Source organism: Jatropha curcas, chromosome 10 (genome assembly GCF_041381405.1).
Source record: "Jatropha curcas cultivar XTBG-Jc1 chromosome 10, XTBG_Jcur_1.0, whole genome shotgun sequence".
Taxonomy (NCBI): Eukaryota; Viridiplantae; Streptophyta; class Magnoliopsida; order Malpighiales; family Euphorbiaceae; genus Jatropha; species Jatropha curcas.
In genome coordinates, this window is record NC_143160.1 from 24,820,443 (window position 1) to 24,843,423 (window position 22,981).

The window sequence follows — 22,981 nt, forward strand, 5'->3', positions numbered from 1 at the left end:
TGTTTTTCATTAAGTTTCCTTGATTCTTGATAAAGTTGATTTGAGGGGGTTTTTTAGTATGAAAATTGCCAAAATTTGCATCAAAGAAGATTGAAGCTCAAAAATGAAGATAAAAGCTCAACATGGCCAAGCCAATAAAGAACACAGACTGGCTGTGTCAGATGCTATGGCCGTGTTTCCAAGAAAGCTGAAAATTCAAGTGGGCTAAAGTTAATTATTTAGCCCGTGTAGTGCTGAAGCTTGGGCATATCTTACTCATGGAGCTGCATGTAAATAATAGAAGACCTACCTTGTTTGAGTTCCAGCCCTATTCAATGAAAGAAGATTCCTAATTAAAAGAAACACAATACAAAATCAGGTTTCTACTCAAATAATATTTCTTCCTAATTAGGCCAGCTAGTTTCCTTCTCGGATTCAAAGACACCCTACGAAGTTTGTATAAAGAGAGATCACCATTACAATTAAATATCTTGGAAACTTGAATCTTAGATCTTTGTTTTACTCTTTTCTTAGTTTTCTTTCTTTTAAGACTTTGAGCATTCAAGTTTGTATAAAGAATCAAGGAAATTGTCCACGCTATTTGTTTAATAGTTTTTATCTCTAAACTCTTAACCTTATTTTTTAATTTTCATTATTCATATTGATTATGGAATTGTTTTTAAGTTTAATTGAATTTTATTTAATTATTATGTCGAACTAAATTCATATACTAGGAATTCGATGTAACTTAATTTCTATTCCAATTTATAATATTAGATTTGCTTTTCCTTGTTCAAGATATAAGTTATTATTGAACTTAATGCTTCAAGGCATAGTTTCTCCCATGGATTGATTTATTTCATGAATCACTATCGGTAGAAGGGTTTTTTATATGAAAGAGGGTAATAAATTACATAGGATAATAACTTTATGCGGAAGATATATGGTTTGACTTATGGGGGGCTTTCATAAGTTAACAACCTTAGGTTATGAATTAATAAACAAACCATAAAACTTAATGAGTTAATTCATGTTTGATTGCGCTATTGGAAGATATATAATTAGACCAAATTAAAATAGCTAACAATACATCTGGAGAGCGTAGTAGCGAATTCAGGGATGTTTCCCTTATTTGAACAATTAAAATTGAATATCAAACTAATAAAATAAATTGGATAGAATAAAATGAAGTCAAAAATCTCTTGTAGCTTTTAATCCTTGATTTCTTTTCATCAAATTATTTTATTTGATTTCTTATTGCTTTCATTTATTTCTTTTACTTTTCAATCTATTCTCTTTATTGTCATTTAAATAATAGTAGGTTAACACAATTTTGGTACTTGGTATACAATTTTCGTAGAACGATGCTCTACTCACTCGTTATTACTTGTTTGCGATTTCGTGCACATGCGAATTGCCTTGTCAAGTTTTTGGCATTGTTGTCGGGGATTGGCATTACCAATATTAATACTACTTACCCTATTATTAATTTAAACATTTATTTTTTGTTATTTTAATTTTTCTTTTACAAGAAGTTTCAAGTGTTTTATAAAAAGATATTGTAGTGTTGGACCTTTGATTTTTTATCTAGAAATTGAAAGGACTTACCGAAGAAATAACGCTATGGGAAGAGAACAAGAACATGAAGAAAGAAGACAATCAACCATGGCTGGCGAAGTAGAATTACACAATTTATTAGTGCAAGAAGAACAATAAGTCTTGCAACATCGGCTCAATCAATGGCCTTAACCTCCTGTTCGCACCTTGTGAGATTACACAACTCCTTCTCTTAATAGGGCCACTTCAAGTATCACCAAGCCTAGGGTGGAAGCTAATAATTTTGAAATCAAACCTGCAATTATTCAAATGCTATCCACCTCAATTCAGTATGGATTTTCCTAGTGAAGATCCTAATGACCACATCACCAATTTCCTGGAGATTTATGATACATTTACGCAAAACGGAGTTTCTGAAGATGCCATAAGATTGAGACTATTTCCCTTCACTCTAAGGGATAAAACACGTTCTTGGTTGCAATTGTGCGCTACTGGAAGTTTCATTAGCCTGAAAGTTTGTGGCAAAATTCTTTCCATCTTCAAAGACTACAAAGCTTTGCAACAAGATAAAGACTTTTGCCCACCATGATCAAGAGAGTTTGTATAAAGCTTAGGAGAGATTCAAAGATGTGTTGAGGAAGTGTCCACATTATAACTTATCCAAGTAGTTAAAGGTACAAACTTTCTATAATGCATTATCTCATAACACGAAGATCACTTTAGATGCTGCTAGTAGAGGTTCTTTTGAAAGAAAAAGGATTGATGAGGCATATGTTTGATAGAAGAGATGGCAAGTAACAACCATTACCAAAATACCTCCGAAAGGAAGAGGCTTGCAGGAATTTATGAGATTGATGCCATCGGCACACTCAATGCCAAAGTGGAGTGTCCACATTATAACTTATCCAAGTGGTTAAAGGTACAAACTTTCTATAATGCGTTATCTCATAACATGAATATCACTTTGGATGCTGCTATTGGAGGTTCTTTTGAAAGAAAAGGGATTGATGAGGCATATGATTTGATAAAAGAGATGGTGAGCAACAACCATTACTTTATGTAAAGAAATTAGATTTGTTGACCATTAACTCTGTTAATTCTACTGTACAAGCATGTGACAAGTGTAATGGACAACATGGAGTTGGGGAATGCGTGTTGAATAATCTCAATCTTTAAACTTTGGAGCAAGTCAACTACATGATGAATCAAGGAAGAATTACCCATATTCTAACTCTTATGATAACAGGTTGTGGAATCATCCTAATCTTTCCTATGGGAATCCAAATGCACCACTAGGTTTTCCTCCTCAAGAGAAAGGGCCTCATGATGATGTCCTCACTACTCTCTCTAAATCTTATATGGATTTCATGAATGAAACTCGGAAGACTCATGGGATCTAATAAGAGAATCATAGATTCCAACAAGTTGTTATAAGGAATTTGGAGATTCAAATGGGCCAATTTGCAAACATGATGGCTTTTAGACCTCAAGGTACGTTACCTAGTAACACTAAGAAAAATCCTATAGAACAGGTACAGGCTATTACTTTGAGGAATTGAAAGCAATTGGAGGATCGACTTGGGAAGGAGGTAGATAAGCAAGAAGAGGAAAAGAAGAAAATTCTCATTATTGATCTTGAGGAGAAAGAGGACGTAAAGCCTTATTTCCCACTTATCCCTTTCCCACAAAGGCTCAAGCAATCAAAATATGATAAAAGCTCCAAATCAACATTCCTTTTGCTGAAGCTCTTGCTCAAATACCCAGTTATGCAAAATTCTTGAAGGAGATCCTAAGTAAGAAAAGGAAGATTAATGATTAAGGAACAGTAATGTTCACGAAGGAGTATAGTGCAATCATTCAAAAATAAAGTGCCTCAAAAGTTAAAAGATCTAGGAAGTTTTTCTATCCCTTGCAATATTGAAAATCTTGATTTTGAAAAAGCTTTAGCTGATTTAGGTGCAAGTATTAATCATATGTCTTATGAAGTTTTCTAGATGCTAGGGATGAGTGAGCTAAAACCGATAAGGATGTCTCTATTAGTTGATCGATCAATCAAATATCCAAGAGGTATTGTAGAAGATGTGCTCATCAAGGTAGGTAAGTTTATTTTTCCTGTTGATTTTGTTATCCTTGACATAGATGAAGATAGAGAAGGATCACTCATCCTTGGTAGACCTTTCCTTGCAATCGTAAGAGCATTGATTGATGTGTATGAAGGTAAGCTAACTTTAAGGGTAGGTGAAGAGGAAGTTGTTTTTATATTATTAAATCTTGTAAGCTTCCTATGGATTCTAATGATTATTTTAGAGTTGATGTTATTGATGATTGTGTACAAGACACCTTGCATGTTAAAGAAAAATTGACCATTGATAAAGTTTACATAAACATTAATATCCAAAGCATCAAAAGTGAGAAAGAGAGTGAACTAGCCAAGCAAGAACTGAAACAACTTCTCTCCCATTTTAAGTATGCATTTTTAGGTGAGAACAACTCTTTTCCTATTATTATTTCTTCTTATCACTTGATAAAGAGAAAAGGTTGTTGCAGGTTCTAGGAAAGCATAGGAAAGCTTAAGGGTGGACGATTTCATATTTAAAGCGGATCAATCCAAGTGTGTGCATGCATAAAATTTTTACGGAAGAAGACTACAAACTTACAATTGAGCACCAAAGGAGATTAAATCTAAACATGAAGGAAGTAGTCAAAGTTGATATTCTTAAGCTTTTGGATGCTGGCATTATCTATCCAATCTCAGATAGTAGTTGGGAAAGCTCTGTTCAAGTTGTTTCAAAAAAGGGAGGCATGACAGTTATTGCTAATAATAATGAGTTGATTTCTTCTAGAATTGTCAAAGGTTGGTGTGTGTGTATTGGTTATTGAAAGTTGAACAAAGCAACACACAAAGATCATTTCCCTTTACCTTTTATTAATCAAATGATTAAAAGACTTGTAGGTTATCCTTTTTACTTTTTTTCTAGATGGTTATTCAAGGTATTTCCAAGTACCCATAGCTCCTGAGAATCAAGAGAAGACTACTTTCACTTGTCCATATGGTACTTTTGCTTATAGGAGAATGTCTTTTGGGTTATGTAATGCGCCTGCAACTTTTCAAAGGTGTATGATGTCTATATTTTCTGAAATGGTTGAAAATTTCATTGATGGTTGAAAATTTCATTGAAGTATTTATGGATGATTTCTCTATTTTTCATTCTTCTTTTGATTCTTGTATTAATAACCTCTCTCTAGTTATGCAGCGATGTAAGGATACTAACATTATTTTAAATTGGGAAAAATGTCATTTTATGGTTAGTGAATGCATTGTTTTGGGTCATAAAATTTTTAAGAAGGGAATTGAGGTAGACAAAGCCAAGATAAAGGTAATTGAAAAACTAATACCTTCAAAGAAGTTTTCTTGGCCATGCATTTTTCTATACGAAATTTACTAAAGATTTCTCAAAAATCACAAAACCTCTTTGTAACTTGTTGATTAAAGATGTTCCTTGTGATTTTAATGAAGAGTGTTTAGTTGCTTTTAACAGGTTGAAGAAGGAATTGATATCAGCTCCTATCATTACTATAACGGATTGGAGCTTACCTTTTGAACTCATGTGTGATTCTAGTGATCATGCCATAGGAGCTGTTCTTGAGCAAAGAAAAGAAGTTGCATGCCATTTATTATGCCAATCGTACATTGAATGATGCGTAATTAAATTATGCCACCACCAAGAAAGAGCTTCTAGCTATTGTTTCTGCTTTTAATAAATTTAAAACATATTTAATTGGAGCGAAAATAATAATTTACACTAATCACTCAGCTATTAAGTATTTGTTAGAAAAGAAAAGATGCAAAGCCTAGACTAATTCATTGGGTTCTTCTTTTGCATGAATTTAATTTGGAGATTCGTGGTAAGAAAGGAATCGAGAACTTTGTAGCTGATCACTTGTCAAGGCTTGAGTTGGGGAAAGAAAGGCTTGAAGAGATGCAAATTAATGAAGACTTCCTCCATGAACATCTTCTTCTTCTAGCAAATATGCAAGCTCCATGGTATATGGATATTGTTAATTATCTTGCTTGCAAGATTACTCATCCCAATATTTCTTATCAATAAAAGAAAAAATTCTTTCATGATCTTAAATATTACTATTGGGAGGAGCCTTTCTTGTTCAAGTATTGCAGTGACCAACTCTTTAGACGATGTGTGCCGAAAGAAAAGATGGAAAGTGTTCTTCGTTTCTATCATTCAACGGAATGTGGAGGACATTTTGGAGCAAGCAAGACGGCGGCACGTATACTAAAAAGTGGTTTGTATTGGCCTAACTTATTTAAATATGCTTTTAACTTTGTTCATCTTTGTGATTGTTGCCAAAGGTTAGGGAATATCTCCAAGAGACATGAGATGCCATTGAACAACATTCTTGAAGTCGAAATCTTCGATATATGGGGCTTGGATTTCATGGGACCATTCCCATCTTCTTATTCTAACCAATAAATCTTAGTGGCAGTGGATTACATCTCTAAATAGGCGGAGGTTGTTGCTCTTCCCAACATTGATGCCAAGAGTGTGATTAACTTCATCAAGAAATACATCTTCATACATCATGGTACCCTTAGGGCAATAATCATGGATGGAGGTAAGCATTTTTGCAATAAGTATCCAGACTTTCGTCTTTCAAAATATAGTGTCACTCATCATATAGGTATCCCATACGATTCACAAACAAGTGGACAAGTAAAAGAAACAAATAGGGAGAACAAGATAATATTCGAGACTACGATTGTTCAATCGAGAAAAGACTCGTCCAAGAAACTTGATGATGAAATTTGGGCCTATAAAACTGCATTTAAAATAACAATTAGTATGTCTCTGTATCGAATGGTCTATGGTAAGGCATGCCATCTACCTATCGAGTTAGAATATAAGGCATATTGGGCAATTAAATTTCTCAACTCTAATGCCAAAGAGGTAGGTGAAAAAAGATTACTTCAATTGAATATGATGAATGAAATGAGGCTCTATGCTTATAAAAATGCCAAAATTTATAAAGATCGCACTAAACATGGACATGATAAGCACATCATCCTATGAAATTTGAGGGTTGGCCACCAGGTATTGCTCTATAACTTTAGACTTCGTCTCTTTCTAGGGAAATTGCACTCTAAGTGGTCTGGACTATTTACAATCAAAGAAAATTTTCCACATGGAGTGGTTGAAATAGTGAGTGGAGACTAGAGTTTCAAAGTTAATGCTCAAAGACTAAAAGCTTACCAATATGGAGGTTTTGATCCAAGTCAAAACCGTTATGAGTCTCATCTAAAAGGGGTCTAGTGAATCGAGCTTAACAATATTAAATAAAGGCGCTTGTGGGAGACAACCTGTAACACCCTCCGCCCAGTCCCGTGAGACCCGACGATGGATGCCACATTCGGTGCCGGAGACACCGTCTTAACTTAACATACAAATCATAAAATTAGATTATGAATTAGAAGTAATTGCGTATTCACAAGTTTAGCGAATAATATGTTTTTTTTTATAGATAATCATTTCATTTCGTTTTCATTTCTTTTTTTTTTTTTTTTTTTGAAAAATAGATTGGGAAAATCCTACAGAAATACTGTAAGAATTTCCCTTTAAAAGCTGAGCTCGCCAAACATGTGAATACAAAATACTCTCAATTAAACTCCAAACTCCCAACATCTCCAAATAAGCATCATAATAGAACAACACTTCTATATTTTCATAACTATATAAATCCTCAATAGCATTTTAATATTCATCAATTAATTGCATTCAGTATATATATCAAGTCTTAATAAACTAATCATACCAACTCTCTTGAAATATTTTATATTTAATCATTTAATGAATCTTATGCTTATCTTCGAATATATACACTAACATAATTGCTAATTACATGCTTAAGTTATAATTCAAATAACACAATCTCCGAAAATATAATACTTATACATGCCATAATTCTTAATTGCGTAAATCTCAATCTACTACTACCACAATAGTCACTTCTGCTCTGATGCTACTCTTCTAGTCTTCAAGCAGCAACCACAGTCTTTAACCTGCGCGTGATAAAATTCAACGCGCTGAGTATAAAACTCAGTGGTGCTCATAATTCACATACTTACTAAAGTTGCGATGACAACTTACTTAAAACACAAATTACATAAAATCATTAAATTTCAACATATATTTACATTTATAGCAAAAGAAATATCAAATATACTATTAATTAATAACATAAAGAATTTAATTCTTTCAACTCATAAATTCATTACTTGCACATTTATTATACCAATACATATACTATTTATTTTTAAAACCATGTACCGGAATATCATGCTTTGAAAATTCATTTGATAATATAATCATTAATTTCCACAGTAAGTTTACTAAAATAATATGATCTCATTCGTTTAATTGCCTTACAAATATTTTCCAAAGGGCTCGCATACACTTAGGAGAAAGAGAATATAAGCAGATTTGCTCATGGCCTATGTTAGCGTCACCCCCATCACACAATCGTGGCCTATGAAAGCACCACCCCCATCACACAAATAAGCGTGTCTGCCTATTTATAAGGGCTGATAACCCTAGCCTATGATCATAGCTTCACATAACAAAATCCATCTCGCATCAAATTCACGCCAAGTATATTAGAGCCCAAAATCCTTATTTGAATTCTTAATTCATAACACTTCTCATAAAACTTGTCTTATTCTTTAGTCTTCTTAAATTCATAATGTAAGCTTACTTTCGATTATAAGTAACTCATGAAAACTTCATACTTAAACATAATTACTTAATATAGGAAACTTCTCATAAATTCCTTTTCTTTTAAAACTTTCGTAAAGTCATAATGAAATTTATCATAAGAAACTTCTTATCATATAAAATCATACTTTCCTTATTCAAAATTCAAAGCACATACACCTTAAATACCCATGTTTTTAAAACTCTAAACATATGAAAATTATCAAAATAATCATACTTATGTCATATATATATAGATAGCATACCATACAAAAAAAAAATAATAATAATTAAGTAAGCCTTATCACCCTATAGTGGTTTGGCCTCTTAATGAAAACCAAGGGGAGGAATTTCCTTCTCCAACCAAGCATACTAACATAACTCTTATGCACCAAGGTATCCATTTCTATCCTCATCATGCATTATCTAAACTAATTCCACACTTTATCCCAAAATTTCCAACAATTTTGCCCATTTATATCCATTTAAACATATCTACAATAACACTTTTCAAACTTATATCTTATTTTGGTCAAATCAATCCTCAAACATACAAATAATCAAGAGAACCTCATCACACATGATTCATATATACATTTATCCAAATAAACCTATGATTCAAGGCATAGGAAATTTCCAGCATTAAAATAACCTTGACCTATGCTATGTTTTTCAAACATAACTTGAGTTAAAGGTCTCCAAATTGAACGAAATTAGATTCATTAGAAAGCTAAGACAAAATGATACAAATGTTATGAAGGGAACACAGCCTAGATTAACGTGTAAGATGGTAAAAAGAAGCTAGGAACACAGACCAACAGTCTAGACCCGATTCAGCAGAACTAAGTCCAATGTTTATTAAATTCCTACTTCACCAAACACTCAAATTAAACCAATCCAAAACCAGGGAAGTCTCAAGACACAGGGAAACAACTCTCATGAATAACTCAAAACATAATCTTTCCATTATAGTGGTCAAAATGGGCACTCAATTCAAAGATGCATGTCGCCCGGCATAATAGAGTCAGTTTGGGTTTTTCAGCCATAAGTTGAGCTATATATATCCAAATTGGACATAAGAGGATGGGTTGGAAAGATAAGAAGCAAACCTACAACTTTTATGAAGGACTCAGACACAAATGGAAAGTAGAAAGGATCGAAAAACAGTCCTTAATCTCACCCAATAACACCTCTTTCCAATTTCAGCTTACTTTAACCATGAAAAGAACATGAAAGACATAGATACAAGGTAGAGGTTTCTACCACATATTACATACTCATCAAACATCACCCAAGAGCATGTTATTGCAACCAAAGGTCAACAAATCAATCATTTCATACAAAATCCCAAAATATACACATGATAGCATAAATGCGCAAAATCAAAAATTCAAGTAAGGTAAGTGTGTTTATGAACACTAACCTTCAAAACAAGCTTTAACAAGCTTTAATCAAAGCTTCTCAAGCTTTGGTCTTGCCCTTATCTTTGTTAGAAGGCTCTCCACCCTTTGACCCAAGTAGGAAAATCACCAAATTCCTTGAAATTAGTCACCAAATATTACTTCTCTAGCTTCACTCTCTAAGGTTAATTAATTAAATCAAGTTGGATGGGGTGAATTTGATGTGTTTACTAAGTAAGAATTGAAGAAAATGAAGAAGAAGAAGAAGGAGAAGAAGAAGGAGAAGGAGGAGACGTGTAGGAAAAGAAGATGAAGGAAAAATTGTTGCTCAATAATTGATGGTTGCCTTTAATAAAGCAACTTAGGGGTATTTTGGTCTTTTCCCCAAATTGGATGGCTAAGATTAAGTCAAAAGTAATCTCATCTAATGGCTAAAAATATTCTCCAATTCAATTCCTTCAAAATATTATTTATCTCCACAAATTTCTCAAATTACTCCATAAAAATAATTCCTCAAATTTCCTTAATTAATAAAGCATCATAATTCACTATTCACTAATTATCTAAATTCTCCAAAAATATTCATTACTTACTTTCTACCCATAAAAATCATGCATACATACTCTAAAAATATTAAAGAAAATATAAAACATATATAGTAATTTTTCCGGACCAAAATAATACCGACTCTCGGACCGGTAGTACTATTCACAGACCGGTCATACTATTCACAGACTGATAAATCACTATCCATTCATAGTTAATTATACTCAATATCTTCCTCGGATCTAAATAAAATATTATCCCCCTCTCTGTAGCACCATTCATGACCCGATAAAATAATATCATTTTAAGATTCGAAAATTTTGGGGCATTACACAACTCATGTTTTACTTAAATTTTAGCTCTTATTTAGCTTTCTTTTATCTTCTTTTGTTTAGTTTTCATTAAAATGTGTTTAATTTTGTCTAGTTTTTATTTCTAAATTGATCTATTTTTTTCACCTAACTTAGAATCTAGTTTTTGTGTCTTGCAAGAGCTTAAAAGAAGGGTCCAGGAGAATACACGACCTAGTCGTGCTTTGAGCCACGATCATGGCCGCAAGACGCACTTCAAAGTGAGACTCAAGGGAGTCCACGGGCTGGGCATGTTCCATGACATTACCATGGCCTTAGTTCGCTCTAAATCAAAGCATGCACATACTTCCAGGGTACTCCATGGCTTGGCCGTGTAATTTGCCACTATTGTGGCAGCCAAACGGTGTTTCAAAGGAGGTTCAAAGAGGTCCATACCCAGGCCATGGTAGGCATCATGCCTGTGGCATTCGCATGAGATAAAGATGTCGTCCCCCTCACGACATGCCCTGGCCATGGGATAGGCCGCGGCCGTGTCAGCACAGCAAACCCATTTTTTGAATTTCAGGGAACTCTATAGCATGGCCATGTAACTTGCCACAGCTGTGGAGATTAAGCAACATTTCATGCGAGATTTTCAGGGAACTCCATGGGCAGACCATATCCTATGCCACGCCTATGGTCCCTTGTGCATGTAGGTTATCATAGATTCAGAAGGCTCTATGCGCAAGTCATGGCCAATGCTACACCTGTGGCAGTCCATCACACAAACTGACATAGGTTTGTTTAACGGTGCATATATCCTCTTTTAACCCTAAAACTACCCCTCTCCCCCTCTCTAACTCTTTCTCTCTCTAAAATCTTCCATAACCACCCACCACATCTTCCCTCTCTCTTACTCCCTTTTGTTTCTCTTTCTCTCTCAAGAAACCCCAACCCTTTCTCCTTACCCATCGCACCAGAAAGAAGAAGAACCACCTCCTCTTCATTAAAAGCATGTTCAAACATGCAAATTCCTGTGCAAAATCCACAAAGCATAAGAAAGGCCACCACCACACCTCTACCGGAGATTCCACTACCACCATTCCCACTCTCTGTGCCAGATCAGTTAACAAAGTATAATAATCTTGCTTTGAAACATATGTTACCAAATAGGTTTATTGATGAACAAGTATTGAGTATGGTAAGGCTTAGAGATGCTGTGATTGAGCCTTTACAAAAGATAGGGTGGGGAAATTTTATCAACATGAAGGATAATGTGCTTGCTCCTCTAACTTTGGAATTTCTAAGAACAAATTCTTCTTTCATATACCCTACTATGAATGAAATTGAATCCAAAATTAGTTTTCAATTAAGTGAAAGGCAACACCAACTTATTATAGATGAATTAAGCCATATTTTTGGGTTTCCTACTGAAAATTCTAGTAATTTTGTGGCCTCTAACTTTAGTGAAGCTGATGCATGGGAGACTTTTACGAGGTCACGTGGGTATAATTCTAAAGGTTCTAAGGCCACTAGTGTAACACCCACAGACCAATCTCAGAGAACCAGACGGTGGATGCCACAATCGGTGCCGGAGCACCATCTTATGTCACTATAAAAGCTAGATCACAAATTAGAAGTGGTTAAATTTTCATAAGGAGGCAAGTAATTACCAGTTTTTTTTGTATTATTAATTTTTATTTTTTTTACAAAAATAATGTTTAAGAAAATTCCTACGAAAATTTCACAAGAGTTTCCCCTAAAAATTTACTTGCCACACAAAGAAAATATACACACTTCCAATTTTTTTTTAAACCCCCAAACCTCCAATTCAACAACATACTACAAGCACTTCTAAATATCCATCAATATACGCATAATATTCGAAACACATTCTTTTCAAGGAATCTCTAATCATCATACACCAAAAATATAATAAGGTGTTATTTCTTTAAATAATCATAACTCTTAATACATGACAAACTTATTATATCCAACGTTCACAACACAATATTTATATACATGCCAAAAATCACCATTTACAAAATATCCTACCCAAGATGTGATATCTACTCTGATGCTCGTCCTCTGGTCTTGAAGAACACCCTCCGCTCCTAACCTGCGCGTGATAAAAATCAACGCGCTGAGTGGAAGACTCAGTGGTGCTAAATAACCAACAATTTAATTAACAATAGCCAAGGCAAAACTTAAATTACTCAACTATATAAATACCGAAATCGCATTCATTTAATTCAAATACTTTGAAAGCAATGAGAAGATTATAAATACAAATATGTCTTCATTCTTTTATAGCAACAATAAAATTTCATTTTTCGTTAAGGCTCATACTCATACAGAATGAACATAAGCAGATTTGATCGTGGCCTATGTTAGCGCCACCCCCATCACATACTCGTGGCCTATGAAAGCACCACCGTGGCCTATGAAAGCACCACCCCCATCACACAATCGTGGCCTATGAAAGCACCACCGTGGCCTATGAAAGCACCACCCCATCACACAAATAAGCGCGTCCGCCTATTTATAAGGGTTGATAACCCTAGCATATGATCATAGCTTCACAATAAGAAAATCCATCTCATCATACTACGTCTCAATCATGCATAGTAGAGCCTAAATCAAAAGCATTCTTTCACAAAAGCAATAATTCTTAATCAAAACCTCTTCATTTAGTACTCATCAGTTCAAATATTTTACTCAAAACACTATAAATGTATATATACTTAATATAATATAAAAGTACATAAATCAAGAACTTTTCAGCATTGTTATAAACTTGACCTTTGCTGGGTTTTTAACACATAATTTGAGTTATGGGTCTCCAAATTGAATGAAATTAGATTCATTAGAAAGCTAAGCCAAAATGCTACAAATGTTCAGAAGGGACCACAGCCCAGATCAAAGAGTAAGATAGCAAACAAAAGCTCAGAACATAGACCAACAGATCAGACCTGATTCAGCAGAACCAAGTCCAATGTTTCTTGAATTCCTACTTCACCAAACACTCAAATGAAACCAATCCAGAACGAGAGAATTCTCAAGACACAGGGAAACAACTTTTATGAATAACTCAGAACCTACTAATGTCATTATAGTGGTCAAAATGGGCACTCAATTGAGTAATACCTGGAGCCTGTCACAACAGAGTCAGTTTGGGTGTTTTAGCCATAAGTTGAGCTATGTATCGCCAAATTGGACACAAGAAGATGGGTTGGAAAGACAAGAAGTAAAGCTAAAACTTTTATGAAGAACATAAGACGTTATTTGGCCATTTATGTGGTCAAAATGGACAATGATTTCGGATATACTGGTAAGACACCATAACAGAACCAGTTTTGGTATTTAAATCATAAGTTGAGCTACAAGTACTGGAATTAGACATAAAAATATGTTTTGGAAAGCTAAGAAATAGAGCTGCAACTTTCATGAAGAAGTCAGAAACAGATGGGGAGTATAAAGGGGTCGAAAATGAGTTCTAATCTCACGGCAGAACATATCTAACATGAATTCAGCAAGTTAACCAATACATACAAAATTCCCAAAATTCATTCAAAAGCCTAACCATGTAAAAACAACTTAAACAAGTGAAAGTATAATTGCACTAACCTTCAAACCAAGCTTTAACAAGCTCAAGCTTTGGTCTTGCCCTTATCCTTGGTGGAAGGCTCTCCACCCTCTACATGTAAGACACTCAAAATCAAACAAAGAAAACACAAACAAAAGAAGAAGTGGAGCATGATTTAGCATGTATATGCTAAAGAAAACTCTAAACCCCAACATAAATACCTTATCCTAAAATCACTTACCAAGTAGGAAAAATCACCAAATTCCTTGAAATTAGTCACCAAATATTACTTCTCTAGCTTCAATCTCTAATATGTCTTAATTAACTCAAGTTGTATGGGTGATTTTGATGTGTTTACTAAGGAAAAATTGAAGAAGAAGAAGAAGAAGAAGAAGAAGAAGACGTAGGAAAAGAAGAAGAAGGATAGTGTTGCCCAATTAATGGAGGAGATAATGATTTACTCCATAAAAATTGGATGGCTAGGATTGAATGTAAATCTAATCTAATGGCTACAAATATTCTCCAAATTAAATTCCTTCAAAATATTATGTAACACAACAAAATTCTCAAATTTACTCCATAAAAATAATTCTTTGAAGTTCCTTAATTAATCTAACACCATTTCAAATTTCATCCACACAACTATTGCCTCTAATTTCCTTCATTAATATCACACCTTAAGTCACTACGCACTAATTCTCTAAAATTCTCCAAAAATATTCATTACTTACTTTCTACCCATAAAAACCATGCATGCATGCTCCAAAAATGTGATAGAACCTATTACCTATATATAATAATTTTTCTAGACCAAAATAATACCGACTCCCGGACCGATAGTACTATTCACAGACAGATAAACTACTATTTCAACACAGAAAAAAATAGGGCGTTACAGCTCTTCCCCCCTTAAAGAATTTCGTCCTCGAAATTCACCTGAATTAAATAACTGAGGATGCTGTTGTCTCATAATGTCTTCACTTTCCCATGTAGCTTCCTCGGTCTTATGGTTTCTCCAAAGAACCTTTACCAAAGGAATTCTCTTATTCCTTAGCTCCTTGACTTCCCTAGCAAGTATCCTCACCGGTTCTTCCTCATAAGTTAAATCTTGCTCAATAGTAATAGATTCCACTGCTATCACATGTGATGGGTCGGACCGATACCTTCTCAACATAGATACGTGGAAAACATTATGTATCCTGTCCAGGTCTGGTGGTAAAGCTAGTCTATAGGCTAATGGACCCACACGCTCAATAATCTCATATGGACCAATGAACCTAGGACTAAGCTTACCCTTTCTTCCAAATCTCAATATCTTTTTCCACGGAGATACCTTAAGGAAAACCTTATCTCCCACTGCATACTCTATATCTGTCCTCTTCAAGTCGGCATAGGACTTCTGACGATCTGAAGCTGCTTTCAATCTATCTCTGATAATTCTGACCTTATCCTCTGTGTCCCGAATCAAATCCGGACCTATAATCTTGCCCTCACTCAACTCTGACCAACATAGTGGCGTCCTACATCTCCTACCATATAGTGCTTCAAAAGGGGCCATCTGAATACTCGACTGATAACTGTTATTATAGGCGAATTCGACAAGTCGAATGTACTTCTCCCAACTACCCTCAAACTCAATAACACAAGCTCGTAACATATCCTCCAAAATCTGAATAACCCGCTCTGACTGACCATCTGTCTGAGGATGAAAAGCTGTACTGAAATTCAGTTTAGTACCCAGGGCCTCATGTAGCTTCTTCCAAAATCTAGAAGTAAATCTCGGATCTCTATCTGAAATGATGGATAAAGGAACTCCATGTAATCTCACTATCTCATCTATATAAAGCTCTGCATACTGCTCCATAGTGAAGTCGGTCCTAACAGGAAGAAAATGTGCTGACTTAGTTAGTCTGTCAACTATTACCCATACAGCATCTTTCTTTTTAGGAGTTAAAGGCAATCCAGTCACGAAATCCATTGTAACCTTATCCCATTTCCACTCTGGAATAGCAGTAGGGTGTAACAAACCAGAAGGGAACTGATGCTCTGCTTTCACTTGCTGGCACGTCAAACACTTCGACACATAATCTGTGATATCCCTCTTCATCGCCGGCCACCAATACTGTGATTTCAAATCCTGATACATCTTATTACTGCCAGGATGCATAGCATAAGGACTACTATGAGCTTCCTTTAAGATACTCTTTCTCAGCTCTGTCATTTTAGGCACACAAATTCGATCCCCAAAGTACAAGTAGTCGTCATCTTTAATCATAAATCTCTTTTTCTCACCCTTTCTGACTAGGCCTTTCCACAAAGTAATAGTCTCATCACCCTGCTGTGCATCTCTAATCTGTTGTAGTAGGCTAGGTTTCACCATCAGCTCTGCTACAAGAGTACCATCTCTAGTCACAGATAAGCGTGCATTCATAGCACGAAGAGCAACTAATGCCTTTCTACTGAGTGCATCTGCCACGACATTAGCTCTACCCGGGTGGTAATCAATAGTGAAATCATAGTCCTTAAGTAGCTCTAACCATCTGCGCTGCCTCAAGTTAAGCTCTCTCTGCGTAAGCAGATACTTAAGGCTCTTATGATCCGTATACAAGTGGCATTTCTCACCATACAAGTAATGTCTCCAAAGCTTCAAGGCAAACACAATAGCTGCTAACTCCAAATCATGAGTAGGGTAGTTTTTCTCATGTGGCTTAAGCTGTCGGGAAGCATAAGCAATCACCTTGCTCTCTTGCATAAGCACACAACCCAAACCATTATGCGAAGCATCACTATAAACATCATATGGTCTGCCTGGAGCTGGCTGTGTCAAAACTGGAGCCTCAGTAAGCATCGCCTTAAGCTGCTCAAAACTACTCTGGCATCTATCAGTCCACTCAAAACGGACATCCTTACAGAGAAGTCTAGTCAAAGGGGCTGCAATAAGAGAAAACCCCTTGACAAACCTCCTGTAATATCCAGCCAAACCTAAGAAACTTCGAATTTCTGTAACATTCGTAGGTGGCTTCCAATCAAGCACTGCCTCAATCTTCTTCGGGTCCACCCGAATACCCTTGGCAGAAACAACATGCCCTAAGAAAGCAATCTCAGTCAACCAAAATTCACACTTACTGAGCTTGGCATATAACTGTCGGTCTCTCAAGGTCTGTAGAACTGTTCGTAGGTGGTGATCATGATCCTCTCTAGTCGGAGAGTACACCAAAATATCATCAATAAAAACCACCACAAACTGATCCAAATAAGGATGGAAGATCCGGTTCATCAGGTCCATAAACACTGCTGGAGCATTAGTCAACCCAAATGGCATCACTAAAAACTCATAGTGACCGTAGCGTGTCCTGAAAGCAGTCTTAGGTACATCTGATCCCTTCACCCTTAGCTGATGATAACCTGATCTTAGATCTATCTTCGAGAATACACTAGCCCCTCTCAACTGATCAAACAAATCATCTATCCGAGGCAATGGATATCGATTCTTCACAGTAACTTTGTTAAGTTGTCTGAAATCAATACACAATCTAAGTGAGCCATCCTTCTTCTTTACAAACAATACTGGAGCACCCCATGGAGATACACTAGGACGAATAAAACCCTTATCAAGCAACTCCTGAATCTGTATTTTTAACTCTTTCAATTCAGCAGGTGCCATTCGATACGGAGCAATGGATATCGGTGCAGTACCAGGCATAACCTCAATACCAAACTCAACCTCTCTCTCAGGAGGTAAACCAGGCAACTCCTCTGGAAACACATCCGAAAAATCACATACTGTGGGTATATCATGAACACTAGGAGATTCTGACTCTGGAGCAAGTACACAGGCTAAGTAGGCCTCACAACCATGCTGGATCAGTCTTCTAGCAGAAGAAGCAGAAATAAAATTAGAGAGGTAATCCGACCTCTCACCCGTAACTATAATCTCCTCACCAGATGAAGTCTGGAGTGTAATCCTCTTAAGTCTACAATCAACAATGACCCCATGTCTAGACAGCCAATCCATACCCAATATCACATCATACTCCTGAAAAGGCAACTCTATCAAATCACCTAGAAATACATACTCATGAATGACTAAAGGGCAATCTCTATACACCCGATTAACTACTACACTTTGACCCAAAGGGCTCGTTACCTCAACGCTGTGCTCTAATGTATCAGCATGCATACTACCCAATCTACCCACAGGGATGCATATGTATGAATGCGTGGAGCCCGGATCAATCAAAGCAAGTACAAAAGTGTCAAAGATAGAGAAGGTACCTGCGATGACATCCGGTGCATCCCGCTGCTCCCTGGTCCTGATGGCATAAGCCCTCGCCTGTGCTCTAGCCTCGGGTCTCTCCACAGTCTCAGAAACTGGTCTCTCACTCCTCGTACCAGAGCCCTCACTACGGCCTCTACCTCTGCCTCTCTGACCATAGGGAGCTGGCCTCCCAACCTGGTGAGTTGGACTAGTCACTGTCATAGGACAATCCCTGATCATATGCTCAGTGGATCCACATCGAAAGCAAGGTTTAATGCCCCAACACACTCCCACATGTCTCCTGCCACAGTGAATGCAAATCGGTAGACCTAACCCTGCAGTACCTCCACCACTAGCAACAGATGAAGCCGGAGGAGCTGGTCTCGTATATATACCCCGACCAATTGTCTGACCTGGTCTGACCCCCATCTGCGGTCCGCCTCTAAATCTCTTGCTACTAGACTGGACCCCTAAAGTCTGTCCAGATGTAGCACTCTGAAATCTCTTATACTGACTACTCTGCTGGGCCCTCTGACCTCTAGCCTGTCTCTCATTCCGAATAAGCTCAAGCTCTGTAGCAGCCTTCACTAAACCAGCTAATGTAGTGTGGGGCTGGGATGTCAAGTGCATCCTATACTCATCCAGTAACCCCTTCCGAAACCGCTTACACCGATCTGCCTCAGTAGGGACCAACTTACAAGCATACCTACTCAACCGCAGAAACTCTCGCTCATACTCGGAGATAGTCATCCGTCCCTGTCTAAGCTCAAGGAACTCTGCTATCCTCTGATCCGTGTATAACTCCCCTACATATTTCTCCCGAAAAGCAGAGAGAAAGAAATCCCAAGTAACATCCTCAGCTTTTGCTGTCTTCACCATAGACTCCCACCATAGGTAAGCCTCTTCCTTTAGCAAGGAAACAGCACAAATCAATCTATCTGCAGGAGTACACTGCATCTGGTCCAAAACCCTCTCTGTAGCTTGGAGCCAAAATTCTGCTGCAGAAGGATCATCATCTCTCCGACCCATAAAATCCTCAACACGATACTTCCTCAGTCTCTCTACCGGGGTATGAACTGGAACAGGGGCTGGTGCGACTGGAGTCTGGGGAACAGCTCCCGCAGCTTGCCTCAATGCAGCTACCAACTGTTGTACCAAATCACCCTGATTAGGCCCCGCAGGACCCATAGTAGCCTGCCCTACAACCGAGGCACGCACTGCATCGGAACCCAGAATGCCACCAGCGACACCACCAGCTGGCATATCACCCTCTACCATAGCACCCTCTGGAGGGGCATAACTATCCACCTCCTCATCCGGCAAGTTCTGAGACATCACTAAACACCTACAAAGACCAGCGGAGTCGCATCAGAGAGAAATTCCCACAACAGACTAATATGGCATGTATTTAACTTAAATCACTTATATCATTACTCCAAAGTGGATAAACTCTCATACCAAATCATATCTCCTAGAATTGTCTAAACCTATGCTCTGATACCAAAAATTGTAACACCCACAGACCAATCTCAGAGAACCAGACGGTGGATGCCACAATCGGTGCCGGAGCACCATCTTATGTCACTATAAAAGCTAGATCACAAATTAGAAGTGGTTAAATTTTCATAAGGAGGCAAGTAATTACCAGTTTTTTTTGTATTATTAATTTTTATTTTTTTTACAAAAATAATGTTTAAGAAAATTCCTACGAAAATTTCACAAGAGTTTCCCCTAAAAATTTACTTGCCACACAAAGAAAATATACACACTTCCAATTTTTTTTTAAACCCCCAAACCTCCAATTCAACAACATACTACAAGCACTTCTAAATATCCATCAATATACGCATAATATTCGAAACACATTCTTTTCAAGGAATCTCTAATCATCATACACCAAAAATATAATAAGGTGTTATTTCTTTAAATAATCATAACTCTTAATACATGACAAACTTATTATATCCAACGTTCACAACACAATATTTATATACATGCCAAAAATCACCATTTACAAAATATCCTACCCAAGATGTGATATCTACTCTGATGCTCGTCCTCTGGTCTTGAAGAACACCCTCCGCTCCTAACCTGCGCGTGATAAAAATCAACGCGCTGAGTGGAAGACTCAGTGGTGCTAAATAACCAACAATTTAATTAACAATAGCCAAGGCAAAACTTAAATTACTCAACTATATAAATACCGAAATCGCATTCATTTAATTCAAATACTTTGAAAGCAATGAGAAGATTATAAATACAAATATGTCTTCATTCTTTTATAGCAACAATAAAATTTCATTTTTCGTTAAGGCTCATACTCATACAGAATGAACATAAGCAGATTTGATCGTGGCCTATGTTAGCGCCACCCCCATCACATACTCGTGGCCTATGAAAGCACCACCGTGGCCTATGAAAGCACCACCCCCATCACACAATCGTGGCCTATGAAAGCACCACCGTGGCCTATGAAAGCACCACCCCATCACACAAATAAGCGCGTCCGCCTATTTATAAGGGTTGATAACCCTAGCATATGATCATAGCTTCACAATAAGAAAATCCATCTCATCATACTACGTCTCAATCATGCATAGTAGAGCCTAAATCAAAAGCATTCTTTCACAAAAGCAATAATTCTTAATCAAAACCTCTTCATTTAGTACTCATCAGTTCAAATATTTTACTCAAAACACTATAAATGTATATATACTTAATATAATATAAAAGTACATAAATCAAGAACTTTTCAGCATTGTTATAAACTTGACCTTTGCTGGGTTTTTAACACATAATTTGAGTTATGGGTCTCCAAATTGAATGAAATTAGATTCATTAGAAAGCTAAGCCAAAATGCTACAAATGTTCAGAAGGGACCACAGCCCAGATCAAAGAGTAAGATAGCAAACAAAAGCTCAGAACATAGACCAACAGATCAGACCTGATTCAGCAGAACCAAGTCCAATGTTTCTTGAATTCCTACTTCACCAAACACTCAAATGAAACCAATCCAGAACGAGAGAATTCTCAAGACACAGGGAAACAACTTTTATGAATAACTCAGAACCTACTAATGTCATTATAGTGGTCAAAATGGGCACTCAATTGAGTAATACCTGGAGCCTGTCACAACAGAGTCAGTTTGGGTGTTTTAGCCATAAGTTGAGCTATGTATCGCCAAATTGGACACAAGAAGATGGGTTGGAAAGACAAGAAGTAAAGCTAAAACTTTTATGAAGAACATAAGACGTTATTTGGCCATTTATGTGGTCAAAATGGACAATGATTTCGGATATACTGGTAAGACACCATAACAGAACCAGTTTTGGTATTTAAATCATAAGTTGAGCTACAAGTACTGGAATTAGACATAAAAATATGTTTTGGAAAGCTAAGAAATAGAGCTGCAACTTTCATGAAGAAGTCAGAAACAGATGGGGAGTATAAAGGGGTCGAAAATGAGTTCTAATCTCACGGCAGAACATATCTAACATGAATTCAGCAAGTTAACCAATACATACAAAATTCCCAAAATTCATTCAAAAGCCTAACCATGTAAAAACAACTTAAACAAGTGAAAGTATAATTGCACTAACCTTCAAACCAAGCTTTAACAAGCTCAAGCTTTGGTCTTGCCCTTATCCTTGGTGGAAGGCTCTCCACCCTCTACATGTAAGACACTCAAAATCAAACAAAGAAAACACAAACAAAAGAAGAAGTGGAGCATGATTTAGCATGTATATGCTAAAGAAAACTCTAAACCCCAACATAAATACCTTATCCTAAAATCACTTACCAAGTAGGAAAAATCACCAAATTCCTTGAAATTAGTCACCAAATATTACTTCTCTAGCTTCAATCTCTAATATGTCTTAATTAACTCAAGTTGTATGGGTGATTTTGATGTGTTTACTAAGGAAAAATTGAAGAAGAAGAAGAAGAAGAAGAAGAAGAAGACGTAGGAAAAGAAGAAGAAGGATAGTGTTGCCCAATTAATGGAGGAGATAATGATTTACTCCATAAAAATTGGATGGCTAGGATTGAATGTAAATCTAATCTAATGGCTACAAATATTCTCCAAATTAAATTCCTTCAAAATATTATGTAACACAACAAAATTCTCAAATTTACTCCATAAAAATAATTCTTTGAAGTTCCTTAATTAATCTAACACCATTTCAAATTTCATCCACACAACTATTGCCTCTAATTTCCTTCATTAATATCACACCTTAAGTCACTACGCACTAATTCTCTAAAATTCTCCAAAAATATTCATTACTTACTTTCTACCCATAAAAACCATGCATGCATGCTCCAAAAATGTGATAGAACCTATTACCTATATATAATAATTTTTCTAGACCAAAATAATACCGACTCCCGGACCGATAGTACTATTCACAGACAGATAAACTACTATTTCAACACAGAAAAAAATAGGGCGTTACAACTAGTGTGTGAAATCCCGCTTATCACTATATTCATAGATTTTTGGCTCAAACAATTTTTGGAAGAAAAGAAAGTGATAGTGTTATGGGGGTTAATGAATTGTATTTTTTGTGGGCTATTGAGAATGGGATTAGGCTCAATATTGG

The 22,981-nt window shown here is 36.3% G+C and overlaps 1 long non-coding RNA gene and 1 other non-coding gene across 2 annotated transcripts; both read right to left on the reverse strand.

The window, feature by feature from the left end:
- Window positions 1-2,087: 2,087 nt before the first annotated feature.
- On the reverse strand, window positions 2,088-2,194 carry LOC119371088 (small nucleolar RNA R71). The gene has a single exon (XR_005178651.1). It is a non-coding gene; the product is annotated as a small nucleolar RNA R71 (small nucleolar RNA).
- An 18,078-nt stretch (window positions 2,195-20,272) lies between these two features.
- Window positions 20,273-22,752, reverse strand: LOC149493325 (uncharacterized). Its single transcript, XR_016322801.1, has 3 exons — window positions 22,180-22,752; window positions 21,980-22,049; window positions 20,273-20,471 (listed from the first exon to the last, which is right to left on the reverse strand). It is a non-coding gene; the product is annotated as an uncharacterized LOC149493325 (long non-coding RNA).
- Between the last annotated feature and the right edge of the window lie 229 nt (window positions 22,753-22,981).